The sequence below is a fragment of the Urocitellus parryii genome, assembly GCF_045843805.1.
Source record: "Urocitellus parryii isolate mUroPar1 chromosome 13 unlocalized genomic scaffold, mUroPar1.hap1 SUPER_13_unloc_1, whole genome shotgun sequence".
Classification (NCBI taxonomy): Eukaryota; Metazoa; Chordata; class Mammalia; order Rodentia; family Sciuridae; genus Urocitellus; species Urocitellus parryii.
The window spans coordinates 1,415,340-1,433,836 of record NW_027551761.1 but is presented as its reverse complement, the minus strand read 5'-3'; the positions used below and the strand labels follow the sequence as shown (position 1 = coordinate 1,433,836).

Genomic DNA, 18,497 nt, shown 5'->3' with positions numbered 1-18,497 from the left:
CAGAGAAACCACTCCACACCCCCAAACTGCACAGTGACAGGTCTGAGAGCACAGGCTATGGGGGTGTGGAGAAGTCAGGTCCCTCCTAGGCTGGCAGCTGACATGGAAATGGTCCAGCCACTGTGGGAATGGTCCAGATAGTCCTTCAATCACACAGGTACCAAGTGATCCAGCCATTCCACCATAGGTGCAGAGAGTGTGAACAGCACATCCATACAAACCCATGTGTGGAGGTCCACAGCAGCAGACTGATAACAGCCATCAGTCAGGGAGAGCCCGGATGTCCACCAGAGGGCAAATGGAACATAAAAGCCCCCTGAGTCCATATGATGAGCAACATGCAGTCATGAAAAGGGACAAATGACTGATAGGTACTCCAGAGTGAATGACCTTGAATACATGCTCAACGAAGCCAGGCACCCAAGGCCACAGCCTGTGTGATTTCATTCCTGAGACACCTGAGTAGTCTGTGGAGGAGGAAGGAAAATTAGGTGCTGCTGGGGAAGGCCTTGGGGCCAGCATGGTGGAGGGCAGACTCTGCAGCTGAAGGGCTGCATTTTCTTTCTGAGCGGATGAGAAAGTTGCCAAGTAGACTGTGCTGGTGGCACTCACACCTGAAACACACCACTCTCCCCAAGTTTGGCTTCCAAGGGTGAGTGACAGGAGATGTGGCTGCCATGTTACTAAAACACTGAGCAAAAAACAAATGAAAGCCTTAGAAGTATTAGTTATGTAAAAAGACTAGAGCCTGTTTCCCTAGAAAAAGTGAGCTCTGCTTCTCACGACTCCACTGGCCAGCAGTGTGCAGGGCTTGAAGTGTCCAGCAGGAAATACAGAAGGACTCTGGGAGCCTCAGGGTACTGTGTGGGGAATGTGCCGGGGCAGAACCTCCTCCCACTTTGCAGAAAAAAGCTAAGTGAAATAATAGAATCTTTCCCCTCTTTTTCTGCAGTGTTGGGAATAGAACCCAGGGCCATGCTGGGCAAGTGTTCTACCCCAACAAGGATGGAGTCTATTTAACTTCAGAAGCTTCCTTCCATAGATGTTTTGTCAACCTTTGGGGTCATTTCCTGTATATCTGTTGAGCAAGAGTTAACAGACCACAAACCAACCAGTGGGAAAGATCACAATGGCAATTGGAGGCACAGCCCACCAGATCAGCTGCACGATGGCTTATGGTTTTGCACAGGGTTCTGCAGCAGGAAGCCAAGTTGCATGTCAAGGAGTGGGTAGAGAGCACTGGATTGCAGCATGAGGCCCAAGCCAGGGAGGGGGCACCAAGGACCCAATCCTGGTCAGCACAGGCCTTGGAACTGGCAGGCACTTAAGGCCTGGAGCTGGCCATATCAGCAAGTATCTGTGAACCTAAGCATGTTTCCCAAGAAGAGATTGGTCACCTGGCAGGCAGAGTGCACAGCTTCGATGACACACTTCTCAAAGCTCCTGGCCACACTGTCCTTGAGGCCATCGGCATCCCAGTGAGGGCTACAGAAGGCAGAGATCTGGGAAAGGGGCCTCTCCTGCAAACACAGCGGTAGGTGGGGGTGTAAGTGCCTGGTTGTTCTGACTCCCCTCCTCCCTGTCCTATACTAAGCATGTCCTCCCTGCCCCTCATTAGAAGAGTAAAGATGAAACCAAGTTAGTCTCTTCTCATATTGCAAAAAAAGCAGGCAGAATAGCAGCTTGTAAAAACATGTAAATTTTGAAAAAGAGCCATTTTTCTTTTCTTTTGTCTTCCTAAAAACATCCATTTAATCAGATCCATATAAAACACTCAGGGAGAAACCAACTTTTCTGGGTCACAGACCTTCATTCAAAATGAAGGGCATTTTTTGTTTGTTTATTTCTTCCATGTCACTGTGTTTAATAAGGCTCCTGCCACCAGTAGGTCCCTTGGAGCACCTATACATGGAGGGCTTGATGACACGTATGTCTAGGGCTGCAGTAAGAGCACAATCCCATTCCCTGGCTCTTCTCAAGAACGTCACACTAGAACTCTGAAATGTTTCTGAGGTCAAACTGCAAAGCCCTGATCAGAAACAGAAATGCAAAGCTTGGGTGGATCCCAGGGCCTGTACATGCTGTGCTCTGCTTGTAGCCCCAGGTGCTGCCACAGTCTGGGCTCATCACCATGTTGATGGTGTCCTCCATATCTGGTACCTTCTTGAGCCTCCCTTCCATGTCCCCCAGCAGCGACTCCTTCCAGTCGTACTCTGCAGGAAAGTTTATTTCCACCAGCCGCCGCCAGACCTGCAAAACCCACATGTTAAGTGACAGCCACAGGGACAAGTAAACACCACAGAGATATCCTACAGAAAGACAGCAACAATAAGGCATGGGGGCACCTCTGGTCCCAGTTGCTCAGGAGGCTGCGGCAGGGGGATCTTGAATCCAAAGCCAGTCTCAGCAACTTAGTGAGGCCCTAAGCAATTCAGTATGATCGTCTCTAATTAAAAAATAAAGAAAAGGGCTGGGGATGTGGCTCAGTGGTTGAGTGCTCCTGGGTCAAATTCCCAGTACAGGAAAAAAAAAAAAAAGAAGCACTTTGCTAAAGCACTTGGAGGCAGCATCCTAACACGTCTCCAAGCCCAGGTAGGCATCCTATCCACACACCATGTCTGCTGAGGACAGGCAGCGTTAGGAGAACAGGAGCCTGGAGCAGGTGCCCCTAGCCACATGCTTCCATATGTCCACCTGATATCTAGATCCAGGGTCTACCTTGGGACACACAATGCATTTACTGGTCATGTCTCTTTTCTAGAGAAGTTCCCTGGCCTTATCTTCTCTGATACTGACAATTTTTAAAAGTTCAGGTCATTCTGCAGACTGTCTCTTGACCTAGTTGGCTCACAGTTTTCCCATGATTACAATTGTTTGGTTGGGACACTGCTAAGCCTAACCACGTAAAAATGTACTCAGTGTAGGTCAGGTGTGGCCAAACATCTGCACTTTCCACAGGTGCCTAGCCAAACACCTTGAGCCTGACCAAGCAGCCCATGAAACCTGTTGGTGCCACCAGGGCTGACCAAGAGGTCGGTCCTTGGTTAAGGCTTATCTGCCAGATTTCTTCACTGTGAAAGTCATCTTTCCTCATCCATAAAGGCTTCTGCAATGGGACACTGGGTATCCTGTGACTTCCTGGCACCCCCACCGAGCTCAGGATTCCTGAGTGATACCTGCCTGCATCAGCTACTATACCTTGGTTACAGAGTGACAGTTTTCTATTGCAATTATTTCTTCTACATTTCTTAACTCCATTCTTCGATAGAAGAATAGAAAAGTTCCTTTTTTCTCTTTTTTTTCTGTAAGTATGTTTATCAATGAATTTTAATGCATTCCTATCACTTTGCCTTTTATGGGGCTGGGGTTGTGGCTCAGCGGTGGAGTGCTCGCCTAGCATGTGCAAGGCCCTGGGTTTGATCCTCACCACCACATAAAAATAAACAAATAAAATTGAGGTATTGTGTCCAACTACAACTGAAAAATAAATATTAAAAATAATAATCAAATTGTTCCAGATTCAGCTAATGTGAGCATCTTCAACAGTTTTCTTAAAAAAATAGGAATAACTTTAGACTTGCAAAAATGCTGCAGAGATATCCCAGATAATTTCTATGTTCTCTTAACCCCATTTCTGCCATCATGAACATGACCACAACTCAGTTGTCAAAAGTGAAAAGCTAGCAATGACAGACCACCATGTCAACCACAGACTTCACATGGAGTCCTCTTGGCCATCTGAGGAGAAGTCTGGATCACCACATGCCTGCAGCCTCAGCATTTCCTGACGTTCCAGCACAAGGAGCTCTTGGCCCCCCTGTGCATCTCACACTGACTCATGGAGGTGGTTCTTCTTCCAGGAACAGCATTGTGTGGTGGGAAATGGGAGTTAGAAGACATGATTGGGCCATGTGGGGTAGAACACGCCTGAAATCACAGCTCCTCAGGAAGCTGAGGCAGAAGGGTCACAAGTTCCAGGCCATCCTGGGCAACTTAGCAAGACTCTGCCTCAAAATAAAAAATAAAAAGGTCTGGGAAAGTTTATTTCCACCAGCCACCACCAGTGTAGCTCAGTGATAAAGTGCTCCTGGGCCAGTCCACAGTAGAAAGACAGAAAGAAAGACAGAAAGAAAGACAGAAAGAAAGACAGAAAGAAAGACAGAAAGAAAGAAAGAAAGAAAGAAAGAAAGAAAGAAAGAAAGAAAGAAAGAAAGAAAGAAAGAAAAGGCATGATGGGATATGGGTGTGCTCGGGTCCCAGGGCATCATTATTTCTGTAGGTGCTCATGGTCCCAGGGTGCCTTTGCCATAGGACTTTTGATGGACAGAGCTGGCAACTATCTAAAATCATGAGTTCCTGGTGCTATCTCTAGCTCCTTCCATACCACAGAGCTCTTGTCCCTCTTATTCCCTATCTCCATTTTCCTGACTTCCAACAATACCAACAGCATGTCCATCTCCCCAGACCTTGGTAACTTTACTTGTAAAACAGGAATAACAGCAGTAATCACCTCAGAGTAGATGTTTAATTAATTTCATTTTTTTAATCATTAACTACTGCACTTAGAATCATTCTTTCTTGCTGGGCACAGTGACACATGCCTGTAATCTCAGTAGCTGAGGAGGCTAAGACAGAAGGATCATGAGTTCAAAGCCAGCCTCAGCAATGACTAGGTGCTAAGCACTCAATGAGACCCTGTCTCTAAATAAAACACAAAATAGGGCTGGGGATATGGCTCAGGGGTTGAGTGACGCTGAGTTCAATCCCTGGTACCAAAAAAAAAAAAAATCTTTCTTGTCAGTGGCTACACAGCTACCTGTCTCTCATGCTTAACACCTGGGGATTATACTACTTAGAATCCTGGAATAATATTTAATAATACAATTGTGTTTTCCTGGGATTTCATTCTGTTGGTATAAAACTTCACAAAGCAGTTGGAAGAGGATTTTTTTCCTTCATTAAAAAGAACAACCCTCTGGCCTGCAGCCAACCTTGTCCATGCAGTTGGGGTACCCCTGCCTAACATCACAATGAGTCTTGCCACCAACTCTGTGTGAAGACCACAAGCAGGTTCCAGAGTCTCCCTGGAAGACTGTGGCTCAAGGGGGACAACCTTCCACTTCCAGGACAGGGAAAAGGCAACCAGTCTGGAGAGCAAGCCTGGGGTGGGCAGGACCTCCCACTCTACCTCCTCCCCCTGTAGCCCTCTAGGGACTCAGGCTCCTGGATCCCACCGGCTCTCAGCTGTCTTCTCCAGCACTGGGGTGACTATTGTGGAATCCTCCCCATGTCCTAGGTTTTGGAGGAGGAGTCCACTCTATCAAATGGCTTCACTCAGCTGCCAGCTAAAGATGCTTCCTGTCATACTGACCTTATGTTTCCAGTACCACACAGCTGGCTTACAGCCTCAGACCTGAAGCAGAGCCTGAAGGTCCTCCTGGCAACTCTGCCTCAGCATGACTGCACCTCATCACACTGTACCATAGAGCCACTGACTCTCTGCCAGGTACAGGGGGAATGTTTCTTCCTCAGAGTAGGGGCCAGGGCCCGAGGCAAGTTCAGGATAAGCCCAGGCCTCCAGGCCAAGGCATTGTTGGTCTGGTTCTTGGTGACAGGACACAACTGTGTGACTCCCCACTCTGTTGCCTGCAGAGGCTCTGCAACCTCAGGCCAAGCTCACCTGGATCTCCTCGGGGTAGGTGAAAAGGATAGTCGAACCCTTCTGGAACATTCTCTTTGCTAACACTGTGCACAGCCAGGATCTTGTGGTGGCCAGGACACCCTGGAGGAAAACTGTCAGGAAGCCCTTCTTGGCTGTGGCTCCCGGGTCCTCTGCCATGTCCTGTGGGCACATGAGAGAAGGTTTGCCAGCTCTACTCTGCTGCTCCCCACACCTGAGCCACCTCCTAGCTCCATGCTTGTTGGAAGCCCATCTGACACAAGCACTGTCGTTTCCCCAGTACCCTAGTCTCCCATGAAAGGGGCAACATGGGAGAGGAGGGGAGAAGGGACGGGTGTTACAGGTCTCCAAGCTGACTCTGCCTCACCAAGAGCTTCCAGCAGCGGGGGTACACACAAGAGCCCTGTGCTTTCTCCAGATTGAGTGAGAAGAATGGACCCATGAGCAGAGAGCTTCCAGAGAACCCTGAACCAGTAGATCATGCAAACTCCCAGCTCCCACTCTAGGGATGTGAAGCAGCACTCTGCTGGCCTGGAGGCCAGCCCAGTTCTCTTCCCATGGGCACTCTGCAGGGACAGCTACTGTCTGTCTCCTCCCCACCTCTACCACCACACCCACAGAACTACCCCCTTTCAGATGACCCAACACTCCGGAGTCCTCTCTCTCTTTGCACTCCAGAGGTACCTGCCATGGAGCACATGCAACTCCAGAGGCCCTGAAGGCTGCACAGTGTGTGCTCTTACAGAGCTCCATAAAACCTGGGTCTGTTGACTCCTGCCCCCCTCGAGGCTCACAGAACCACCCTGGGGCCTCCATCTTGGCAAAGTGACAAGGTGGATGGCAGACGCCATTCCTGCTGTAAGGAACCAACTAGAGTGGAAGAGATGACCCATTCAGACAGCAGGAAGAGCATGGTCCTCAGCCACAGTAAGTGCCAAGGTGGAGAAACCCAAAGAGCCCGGGAGGCATACCAACAACAGGAGAAGGGACTCGGGCTCCAGGCAGGTGACCAGAGCACAGGGCACACGTGAGAGCAGGGCAGGACAGCACTGAGGTTTCTCAAAGGAAAATGAAACTGGGTACCCTTGTATGATGTCCCTGAATACCTTCCAGGACAATCTGGACACCCCAGCAGGGCATTTCCCTAGTGCTAAGCCTCAGACATTCCAAATCCAAAAGCGGCCCCAGCTATACACTGACCCATCCTTGTGGAGGTTCTGTGATTGGGATTGCGGTCCCTGATGACTTCATGGCTGTGACATGCTTGTTGCCTGGGAAAGTTTCTGTGCAAAGGCATAGGATGCCTCGTTGCTATGGTAATGTCCTCCACGCTACAGTCTTATCAGCTTCGACCTTAATCTTAGGCAAATAACTCCTGGGAATAAAGGAATTTGTTTGCTTGATAACTACAATGTTTCACCAAGCTCTGGTGCTCCTGGATCTGCCCATCTTACAGTAACATCAGACAATGAACTTTCTTGAGAGCTGCACATAGCTCCTGACATTGCATATTACAACTGTAAAATGTAACTGCAGAATAAGCAAACTTACTGATATGCTAAACAATAATAAACAATAATGTAGTTATGGTACTAATGACCTAATGTGACTTATTGGTATGAATAAATGTGTCTGCTGGGGAAAAGTCCACTTTGCCACCTTCCCTGCCTCTGCACCTTGTCTCTGTGTCTCCTCTTTATTATTATTTATTTACACATCCTAGTGTCATCCAGGATTGAACAGAGGTAGTCAATAAATGAATTGCAGGAACAGCCCTGAGGCTGAACAAACAGCAGGGCCCTGAACTGTGCTTTGACCTTCATGGCAGCCACCCAGCTGCTGACCACCTGACAAGAGGCTACCACATGCCCAGGCATGTCTTTACTTTGGTCAATTTTAGCACAGCAAAATTTTGTTTTTGCAGAACAGGTAGAGTATTTGTGACCATAGATCTGGGACCCCAAAAGACAATGAGGACACTTCCTTCTGCAAAAAAGTAAACCCTGAATAACTGACAAACTTCTCAAGCACCATCTATTGGGAGCTGGCACCAATCTGGGATAGATGAAATAGTACCACTTGGGAGAAAGCAGACACCTTATCAATGAAATTCATTCTTAGCACCTATAATCCCAGAAGGATGAGGTAGGAAGATTCCAAATTCAAAGCCAGCCTCTGAAACTTAGCAAGGCCCTAAGAAACTTAGCAAGACACTGTCTTTAAATGAAATACAAAAAAAAAAATGGCTGGGGATATGGCTCAGTGATTAAACATCCCTGGGTTTCAACCCTGGTACTGGGGAAAAAAAAATCATTCTTAGAGTGTGTCTGTGGTATATTAAAGAAGAAAGGTTGAAAGAATAAAGTGAAAATGTAGACTTGACCATCTCCATCCCTAACATTACAGTTTTGATTTGCAAAAACGTTAAAAAAAGAATTGCCCTGAGACACCACTCTCGACTACCCACAGCAGAAGTTCAGGACCCGCAATGGAAAAGCTGCACTCAATGCAAAGCTCCTGATGCAGCTGCAGGGACGCTTCCCTGAGACATGGGTGAGAGAACAGAGTGTGAAGGCCAGGGGCAGCGGAGCTCCAGTGGCAGGAATCAGAGTGAGGTTCCCTCTGGGTATGAGGGCGAGGATACCTGACAACTGACTATACCACTCTGTCTCATCCAGGCATCCCAGAACTCCCACATTCCCTTCTAAATCTAATTCCTGCATGGAATCCAGGACCTCTCCTGGGCATGACATTTCATCCATAAATCCCACTCACCACTGGAGGTCTAAGTCTGATGACTCTGCAAATGACCTCAGCAGACAAGGCAGGAATCTCATAAAACCTCAGACATTTGGTGATCTTGCAGGCAGCTTGATGGAGCTTCAGGCACACAGTCAAGTAGGACTCTAATGAGATCTTCTCAAGAATCCTACCAACCAGGAGTCCAGAGAGCTCAGTTAAGTCATTGGGAAATGAGAAAACAATACCAATTATTAATACCAGTCCCTTTCCGTTTAGATATACAAGTATGCCTGTACTCATAGCTTCTCAGGAGGCTGAGGCAGGAGGATGGCCAAGTTCAAGGCCAGCATCAGCAAATTCGCAAGGCCATATCTCAAAATAAGAAATAAAAAGGGATGGGGACGTGCTTAGTGGTAGAATGGGTTAAATCCCCAGTATCACAAATAAATTAATTACTTAAAATAAAATAAATGACCTACAAGTAAGGCAAGTAAGGCATACCCCTCCAGGATATCATTAAATAGGTCTTAAAGCTGTGACTAAGAAAAAAAGGTAACACAGTCCTTTTGTCTTAGCTCAGCTGTTGAAATTCTATCAAAGCAAGTTAAAATAATTGCAAATACATTCCCTTATTCAAAAAATAGCAAGGGATGAATATTTCCAATATTAAAATATGAATAACTTAAGAAAAAATCAGAGAGGTACAGGAGAGAGGTAGGGAGGGAGAGTGCTAGAAGAGGAGTGTGCATTGCAGATAGAATTTCTTCCACCTGGTGTGACCGGGCTTCACATTTACTGACAGCTTGGTGATATGAGAAAGAACCCTGCAAAGTCACAGGGGCTTGCCACACAGCGGGGCCCTGTGCTACGCTCCACGTCCAGACACCCCAGGGGCTCCGAGAAGGGAGAGCAGCAGTGCTGAGAGGCTCCAGAAACACCCAGGCCCCTGGTGCACATTACTGTTCTGCGTTTCACGTGCTGTTCCTTCAGGTGGCAAAGGTCACACACAGGTGCAGGAGTAAATGATTCTGCAAGGCCACCTTTGATTTTTGTTTTAAATGGGCCCAACTTTCAAAAACCATAGAACTAATTGTTAAAAAAAATTCAGAACACATACATCTGCTCTATGACAATGATCATTTAAAAATATGTGAAAACAAGGCTGGGGATGTGGCTCAAGCGGTAGCGTGATTGCCTGGCATGCACGCTGCGCTGGATTCGATCCTCAGCAACACATACAAATAAAATAAAGATGTTGTGTCCGCCGAAAACTGAAAAATAAATATTAAAAAATTCTCTCTCTCTCTCTCTCTCTCTCTCTCTCTCTCTCTCTCTCTTTCTGAAAAAAAAAAAAACAATGTGAAAACACAAAAGCCAAAAGGTTGGGTGGGAACAAAGCAAAATCTCAGCATCCAAGAGCTGTAATTTGCTTTTCTTTTTTGTAATGCTGGGTACTGAACCCAGGCCTTGCATACACTAAGCAAGTGCTCAATCCCTAAGCTACATACACAGTCCTGCTCTTTTCCTTTAAGACAAAGAAAATGAATAAACCCATATGGCTGGATTGGCAACTTCAGAGGACACTGGAGCACTTGCTGGTATACCAGCCTCCCACTTTGACACAGGCGGCCCACACCACATATGAGCCCACACAGGGGGTTGCACCAGCTGCTCTACTTAACATCCTGAAGGGTGTCCACAAGGTGCATCAGCATTTTGAAAACATTTCCGACATGCTAAGGCAGGAAAGAGAAAGGGAAATATGAAAAGTCCAAGAAGGAAACAGCTGTCTGTGCCGAGAAGGGAGAAGGGCACAGAGACTTGTCCTGTTCTCCTTGCACACAAGCCTTCAAGAGCCAATCTTCATTTTCCACTTGTGAAATGCATGCTGTAAATTTAAGCCATTTTCTTTTTCTTTTTGTTGAGTGGGGTCCTTTTCTTTGACTTTTCTTTTTTGAAACTGGGGATCAAACCCAGGGCTTCGCATATGCAAGGCAAGTGCTTTGCCACTGAGCTACATCCTAGCCCTTATACCATTTTCTTTTTTAAAAATTAACTTATTTATTTTAATTAGGTATATATGACAGCAGAATGTATTTTGATTCATTGTACACAGTTGCAGCACAACTTTTCATTTCTCTGGTTGTATATGATGTAGCATCATACCATATATACAGTCATACATGTACCTAGGGTAATGATGTCCATCTCATTCCACCATCTTTCCTGCCCCCATGCCTCCTCCCCTTCCCTCCCTCCCCTTTGCCCAAAGTTCTTCCATTTTTCCCATGTGACTCCTCCACCCCCAGCATTATGGATCAGCATCCGCTATTCAGCGAGAACATTCAGCCTTTGTTTTTTGGGGATTGGCTTACTTTGCTTGGCATGATATCCTCCAACTCCATTCATTTACCTTCAAATGCTATAATTTTATTATTTTTTAATGCCTAATAATATTCCATTGTGTATATATACCATAGTTTCTTTATCTATTCATCTATTGAAGGATATTTAGGTTGATTACACATTTTAGCTATTGTGAACTGTGCTGCTATAAACGCTGATGTGGCTGCATCACTATAGTATGCTGATTTTAAATCCTTTGGGTATAGACCAAGGAGGTGGATAGCTGGGTCAAATGGTGGTTTCATTCCAAGTTTTCTAAGGAATCTCCATATTGCTTTCCAGATTGGTTGCACCAATTTGCAGTCCTACCACTACCACCAATGTATGAGTGTACATTTTCCCCCATATGGTCGTCAATACTTATTGTTGTCTGTATTCTTGATAACTGCCATTCTGATTGGAGTGAGATGAAATCTTAGTTTTGATTTGCACTTCTCTAATTACTAGAGATGTTGAACAATTTTTATATATTTGTTTATTACCGACTGTACATCTTCTTCTAAGAAGTGTCTATTCAGCTCATTTATTGATTAGGTTGTTTGTATTTTTGGTATTAAGTTTTTTGAGTTCTTTACATATCCTGGAAATTCATGCTCTATCTGAAATGCATGTGGCAAAACTTTGCTCCCAAAACGTAGGCTCTGTTCACCTCACTAATTGTTTCTTTTGCTGAGGAGAAGTTTTTTAATTTGAATCCATCTCATTTATTGATTCTTGATTTTATAATTTATGCTTTAGAGGTCTTGTTAAGGAAATCAGGGCCTAATCTGACATGATGAAGATTTGGGCCTACTCCTTCCTCTATTAGGTGCAGGGTCTCTGGTCTAATTCCTAGGTTCTTAATCCACTTTGAGTTGAGTTTTGTGCATGGTGAGAGATAGGGATTTAATTTCATTTTGTTGCATATGGATTTCCAGTTTTCCCAGACCATTTGTTGAAGAGGCTATCTCTTCTCCAATGTATGTTTTTGGCGCCTTGTCTAGTGTGAGATAACTATATTTATGTGGGTTTGTCTCTATGTCTTGTATTCTGTACCATTGGTCTACATGTCTATTTTGGTGTCAATATCCTGCTGTTTTTGTTACTATGGCTTTGTAGTATAGTTTAAGGTCTGGTATTGTGATGCATCCTGCTTCACTTTTCTTACTAAGGATTGATTTGGCTATTCTGAGTTGCTTATTTTTCCAAATAAATTTCATTATTGCTTTTTCTATTTCTATGAGGAGAGACATAGGAATTTTAATTGGAATTGCATTCAATCGGTATACTGCTTTGGGTAATATGGCCATTTTGACAATATTAATTCTGCCTATCCAGGAGCATGGGAGATCTTTCCATCTTCTAAGGTCTTCTTCAATTTCTTTTTTTAGTGTTTTGTAGTTTTCATTGTTGAGGTCTTTCACCTCTTTTGTTAAATTGATTCCCAAGTCCTTATACCATTTTCTTTACCTCAAAAAGTTTAAAAAGGAAAGACAGCAAGTATGAAACATGTGACGTTAACAGCACCTTCTAACAGTCATAAATAACAAATGGCTACTGTTGTCTTGTGCTCTATTTACTAAACCAGAATCTACTCTGGGAATTCAAACTTTAACCCTAAGAAATAATGACTTCTTATTTCAGCAATTCTCTGATTATTTTTCAGCACTTCCCCCACCTTCCCTTCAGCCAGAAGACCCACAAGCATTCAATGTTCAGTTTGTAACCTGCTTTTACTAAGCAAGGACCTGACACCCAATTCCCAACCACAAACCTCCAAGAGATCTTCTGAGATATTTGAGATCTTCTGAAGCCATTGCAACCTGTAGTAAGTCCCTAGAAAACAGTCCAGGACCCGAGCAGGCATGAGACTCAAGTATTCACTGGAGTTTTCCATATAGGGAACCAGGCTTCCCAGAGGCAGCAAACTGAACCAGGATCGAAAGAGATACTCATCCACATACAGCAACTGCTTCATGCTCTCCATGAAGTCAAGAAACTGGTTCCTGAATGAAGAAACCGGGACAGAGACCAGGGCAACAGTGAGATCACTGAACAGACTCAAGACAAGGAAATGCAAGGCTGGGAAGGTCCAGAATGCTCATATTTTAAAGATGATATCAACACATCGTGGAACCAGACATACAGAGCGAATCAAATGAAAACTGAAAAAATAGCCAAGTGTGTGGCACACCTGTGATCCCAGCAACTCAGGAGGCTGAGGCAGGAGGATCACAAGTTCAAGGCTACACTCAGCAACTTAGTGAGGCTTGTCTCAAAAAGTAATTAAAAAGGAGTTAGGGATGTGGCTCAGTGGTTGAGCACCCTTGATTTTCAATCCTTGACACCAATAAATAAATAAACAAACAAATAAATAAAAATAATTTCCATTTAGCTTTCATTTCAAAAGGTTCCAAAAATAGAGAAGAGATGAGAACAATTGAGCTCACTGCCTTCATCCCTAAGACGGCACCTGGCTCCCAGTGGACAGGGAGGGCAAGGGGACAGGGCATTCCACACATGGCAGTTATTGGTGTGTGTAAATGAGTACAAAGCTGCTTTCATGTTTAACTCAGATTTATTTTAAGTTTTATACTCTTCCCTTAAATTGGATTTATAAATTTTTTTGTGTGGTGTTGAGGAGGCAACACAGAGCCTTGCCCATGCTAGGCAGGCCTCTGCCACCAAATGCAGCCAGCCCCCTACAATTTTTCTTGTGTAGGTTGTGCTTTCCATGTCTTCTCTGAAGAACCTTTTCTCACTCCAAGATGAGGTTATTTAGAAGCAGCATGCCGTTAACACATCCAGGCGTGTAAGGATTTTCCAGAGAGCCAGCTGTGTGGTTAGGAACCTTGGACTGCAGCACCTTCAAGGTACTGAGAGTGGTCCAGCTCAGAATGCAGCCTGTCTTGTTGCATGTGCTCACAGGCACACCTGAAAAAGGCATGTGGCCTGCCATGCAGGGCACTGAAGGCCCTGGGGGCCACCTGGGTTTGGCTGGTCTACAGCTTTCTCCCCAATGTCCATACTATATTTATTATCCTGCCATTTGCTCCACAGAGGTATGGATCTGCCTGCTCCTCCTCTTGGGCTCTTGGTGTGGGATTGGATTTGACTCTCCACACTGGGGGTTAGTTGTACTTTAAACCTTTGTTCTCCATTCCTCTGTGAATCCTGCTCTGACTCTTTCATTTATTATGGTGTTGAAGATGGGACCCACGACCCCAGCCAAGCTAGATAAGTGCTCTGTCACTAATCCCCAGCCCCAGCCCCTGCCCCAGCCCTGTTCTGGCTTTTACATATTGCTTAGTATTCCAATTTATCATTTATTTAGCTTGGAGTTTTGCATCTCTGAGTCCACTTTCTCCTGCTCAAGCACAGTTCTCAGTTTGGGCAGGGGTGTTCAAGCTCCCACTACCAACCAGGGGGCCCTGGCAATACCAGGAAACACAGATGCCTCTAAGAACTGGGGAGGGGGCAAGACCAGCAGCACCTTCCAGGTGGGGGCCAGGCACACTGCTCGACATCCTACAGTACACAGGATGGCCTCCACCACACAGAATGGCCTGGTCCCCAAAATACAACAGTGCTAACTTCAGGAAATCATGCCTAGAATTACTTTAGATAGTGGTTTTTAAAAGTTAATTATTGCTATTATGATTCTTTTTATAATGGGGAGTGAACCTAGGTGCACTGAACAACTGAGCCACATCCAAGGCCCTTTCTTAAATCTTATTTTGAGATTTAAAGTTGCTCAGGCTGGCCTTGAACTTGTGATCCACTTGACTTGGTTTCCCGAGTCTCTGGAACTTCAGTTCTGTGCCACCACACCTGGCTTACTTGGCTTAAAAGTTATTTTTTTTTAATGATAGTACGCTCAACCTGAATTTTACCATTTCAGCCATTCTCCAGTATATATAATGTGTGAATGACATCACATTGTCACACAACCAAACTCCAGAACTTTTTTCATCTTGCAAAACTGAAACTCTATCCTCATTAAAGACTAACTCCCCTCCCCCAGCCCCTGGCAAGCCACACTACTCTTTCTCTGAGTATGAAGATGCTAGGGACCTCAGGAGTGGAATCACATGGTAATTGTCCTTCTGAGGTCTGCTTTGGTGTTTTAGCTCAATGTCCTCAGCACAGGTCTACACTGCAGCATGTGACTGAGCCTGCCTCCATGCCAAGGCTGAGTACCCTGTACCAATGCCACCTCTCCCTCCTCCATGCACCCTTCCATAGTCCCCTGGATTCAGTGATTCTTTTCCCCAGCTGCCTTGGAGAAAGTCTTTCTTTGGTGCCCTGCAGCCTTGACTGTGCCAGATGTGAATGGCCTGCCCCTGTTCTGCCTGGAGACTGCAGGCTTTGTGAGATGGTGCTCTCTGTCCTGGGAAAATCAAGAACGATCCTCCCTCTTTCCTCTGGCCTCTTTCTCCTCTTTCCTCACCTGGTTTTCCCCCACAGACCTCAGAAGCTCTGTTCTTTTCTTTTCCCATCTGCAACTTCTCTGTGTGAGCATGACATTTCTATTGCCCAGTCCTCCGGTTCTCGGCCCCTTCCCCCTGCTGTCTCCAGGCTGCTGCTGAGCCATCAAGAAGAGTCTCCATCCCCACTCCAGGTGTTGTCTGTGGCCTTCCCACTCAGCTATTTTCTTAATACCTATGGTTTCCACTAATCTTCTGAAATTCCCCATCTGTTTGTGACAGATTGTCCACTTTTTCTGAAGGTCCTCTTCAATACTCCTCACAGTTGTTCTTTTTAAAAAATATTTATATATTTATTTTTTAGTTGTAGTTAGACCCAATACCTTTATTTTATTTACTTATTTTTATGTGATACTGAGGATCAAACCCAGGGTCTCACATGTGCTAGGCGAGTGCTCTACAGCTGAGTCATAATCCCGGCCCCCTCATGGTTGTTCCAAACACCCTCCCTGAATTCCCCCACCTGGTCCGTCTATGTGTTTCACCCCTTAATTCCTCCCTGTACAGCAGCTTCTTCTCAGGTCAGGAGTTATGAGGAAGAGGAGCCAGGGCTTTGCTGTAGCTTTAGTGAGACTCAGTTCATGGAACTTTCCATCCTTTGACAACAGGGCCACAGTACCCCTGGCAGAAGCCAGAATCTGAGCATCCATAGCAACTGGTTCCTCTCCCCACTGGATGGCCACTGTCTTGTACACACTGCAGGGCCCAGTGAAACCATGGTCATTGTCTCTGTACTCTTGCCCACCAAGACTTCCACACTCCAGGAGGCCTGAGCCTCCCACCAACAGGGCAGCGCACCACTCTCACAATCAGAGAGCAGACTGTGGAAGTCCTTTGCTTCTCCCAGGCAGTTCTCTGGCCTGAGCCTTAAGGCCAGCAAAAGGAGGATCTTGTTCTAAGCTTTACCAAAAATACACTCACCACCCTCAACTCCAGCCAAAAGGCAAGGTAAGAGGCCATGAACTAAGGTTTGCAGTACTGGGGGTTCTGTCCTGGGACACACAGAGGTGCTAAGTGTCTGTCACACAAATGAGTAAACATACATTAATACAGTTATATGAGAAAGACTGCCCAGCGCAGTGGCCATTCCTGTGATCCCAGTTGATACAGAGACAGGAGGATCACAAGTTCAGGCCAGGCCAGGCAACTTAGCAAGACCTGTCTCAAAAATTGAAAATTTAAGAAAGGACTGGGGATGTAGCTCAGTGGCAAAGTGCTAAAGAATCATTATTCTAAGATGCGCTTATATAAATACAGCTTTACAACTTACTTATTTAGCCATTTTTCCTGAAACTGCAACAAGGAGATTCCCTTGAGGCCAGCCCAGATGTCCTCAGGCTGGCTCACAAAGTCCTTTCTTGGAGGAACCAGCTGCATACAGTAGTGCAGGACAGGGAGGATGCCCAGCCAGTTGACAACTCTTGCATTTATGTACCTTTGGCACAGGTTGACCAAGTACTCTTGCCATCTGGAAGGGAACCAAAACCTAATGTGAGCTGTGGTTGGCTGTGTCCGACCTGCTCTGTGGTCTGATGTCCCAGGAGAGAAAGGAAAGCTACTTGCATTCAGCAGAATCATTATTCCAAGGTGTGGCACACCTAGACCGAGTCTCAGACTGAGAAACACAGGGAGACAAGAGGAAAAAGTGACCTGGCACTGCACTGGGATTGATCTCAGTACACCAAGACATCACAAATCCCAACAGACTCCCACTGGGGTCATATCCACCCACACCACACAGCTGAGGAATTGGGGCCCTCAGTTTCCAGCCAAGAAATTCTCACAGGGCCTAGGATTTGAACCAGGTAGTCTGGCGATGATAGACCTAAACACAAAGCAAACTTAAAAAAAAAAAAAAAAAAAACTGCGATTGAACCCAGGGACACTCTACCACTAAGCTATATCCCCAACCTTTTTTATTTTGAGACATGGCCTCTCTAAGTTGCTGACACTATCCTTGAACTTGTGATCCTCCTGTCTCAACTTCCTGAGTCTGAGGGATTACAGGCATGTGCCACTGTGCCCAGCTACAAAGCCACTTTTTAAAAGGAACAACACGTGGTATGTGTCCCACAGGTACAAAAATAGATGCTTCTTCCTTCTCTCACACCCTCGCACAGCTGTGTGTAGATATCCTAACCACTGTCACCCTTTCACAGAGGGCACAGCAACTACCTGGGTCTTTAAAACTTAGGAAACCCACAGGTGCTAAGAGCTCAGAAAAGGCCACCTGATGTTACCAAAGCTCAATCCAAACAGAAGCGGAAGAGACCCTGATCCTCTGAGCACAGCAGCTCAGAAGAGGTCTCCTCAACCACATAAAAGGCCATGGCTAACCCAGCAGGGGCAGTGTGCTTCCAGAGCTACCAGCACAGGTGGAGCAGCAGGGACAGCATCCCTGTGGGTTCTGCAGCTTTCCTAGGTGACACCTGCAGGTAGGCCTGGGCCCCAGTGCTAAGGCGTGCTGAGTGGGCAGAGGAGGGGCCCCCAGGAACACTCTGTCATGTATTTTGTATTACTCATTTATTTTTTCCAGATGGAGTTCCACTAAGTTGCCCAGGCTGGCCGTAAGCTCTTGGGCTCAAGCAACCCTCCTGCCACAGCCTCCCAAGTAGCTGGGATGATAGTGCTGCCATGGTTCCTGGCCCTTTGAAGCTTTTTGAAGCCAGGGTATTCAGGAGAACACAGAATTTAATAAAACTAGCAATGACACACATGCCACGAAAGTGACAAGAGCAAGTGGTGACATGACTGTGGTTTTATTTTTCCCCGGTGTGTGCTCAGACTTTTCTAACAAGCACTTATCTCTATAACCAGATAAAAATCATGATAAATGGCTATGAAACCTCTAACCAAGAAAAAAAAAGGAACAACTAGGATACCTCTCAGATGTGCCCAGGATGTGGTGGAGTTCACTGTGTAGAACATCTGGAGAACAGGTGCTAGGGTAGAGGATGGAGCATAGTAAGGTCAAGTCACCATCCGACAAGCAGAGTCTGGCATTTTCCACCAGGAAAAGGAGGACCAGGCCCATCCTCAGTCTGCTCCTCACAGGCCAGCCTTCAGGCAGGGCATCCCCAGTCTTTCCTTCCAGAAACGGTTCAATCTGCTTTTTCAAACACTCCCATAGGTGTTCCTTCACCTGATGCAGGGGAAAGAAGAGGCACAGCCATGGAGTGCATGCCCTGGAGGCTGGAGAACCC

At 46.0% G+C, this 18,497-nt stretch overlaps 1 pseudogene; it reads right to left on the bottom strand.

Annotated features, from left to right (window-relative positions):
- LOC113178543 (E3 ubiquitin-protein ligase RNF213-like) overlaps positions 1-18,497 on the bottom strand; it is a 96,448-nt pseudogene that overhangs the window by 72,887 nt on the left and 5,064 nt on the right.